Raw genomic sequence first — 918 nt, forward strand, 5'->3', positions numbered from 1 at the left:
GAGGGTCAGAGCCACGGACTGCCCGCTCCCCAGGCCACGCCCACAGCAAAGCCCAGGCCTGGGCCGAGAGGGAGGGTCAGAGCCACGGACTGCCCACTCCCAGGCCACGCCCACAGCAAAGCCCAGGCCTGGGCCGAGAGGGAGGGTCAGAGCCACGGACTGCCCACTCCCAGGCCATGCCCACAGCCACGCCCAGGCCTGGGCCGAGAGGGAGGGTCAGAGCCACGGACTGCCCGCTCCCCAGGCCACGCCCACAACAAAGCCCAGGCCTGGGCTGAGAGGGAGGGTCAGAGCCACAGACTGCCCACTCCCAGGCCACGCGCACAGCCACGCCCAGGCAGAGCAGCAGGCCCTGCTCACAAGGAGACAGGAGGGAACCAAGGTGTCCCAGTCAAACAACCCCACCCTGTGCCGTATCTGTCCAGTGACCCCGGGGCTGAGGGCTGCTGGGCCAACTGCTGTCAGCAAGAGGAGGGCAGATAATGCTGGTCACACAGTGTGGCCCCACACGGCCTGCCCAACATGGCCACCAAAGCAAAGTGGGCCTTACACAATATGGCTGACAGTCCCAGGCCCCTGCCCAACATGACGGGCAAAGTGCAACACCTACCGCCATCGAGTCCATTCTGACTCACAGCAACCCTCCCAATAGGACAGGATAAGACTGCCCCAGAGGGTTTCCAAAGCTGTCATTCTTCTTATATATATATGTAAAATTGCACGTAACATATGCATATATATAATATATAAACTGCAGTCAGTTTGGTTTTGGTTTAGGTGACGATAATTCACTGTCGTGGAGTCAATCCCGACTCACAGGGACCCCTCCTTGGGTTTCCGAGGCAGTGTCACTACAGAAGTAGATTGCCCCATCTTCCTTCCGAGGAGTGGCTGGTGGGTTTGAACCACCAGCCTTCT

The 918-nt window shown here is 59.8% G+C and overlaps 1 protein-coding gene across 1 annotated transcript in view; it reads right to left on the minus strand.

Moving 5' to 3' along the window:
• The window catches only part of ATP8B3 (ATPase phospholipid transporting 8B3), a 35,511-nt gene that overhangs the window by 28,037 nt on the left and 6,556 nt on the right, over positions 1-918 (minus strand). The gene's annotated exons all lie outside the window — the stretch shown is intronic.

Source organism: Orycteropus afer, unplaced genomic scaffold (genome assembly GCF_000298275.1).
Source record: "Orycteropus afer afer isolate SDZICR_OR568_19922 unplaced genomic scaffold, OryAfe1.0 scaffold00466, whole genome shotgun sequence".
Classification (NCBI taxonomy): Eukaryota; Metazoa; Chordata; class Mammalia; order Tubulidentata; family Orycteropodidae; genus Orycteropus; species Orycteropus afer.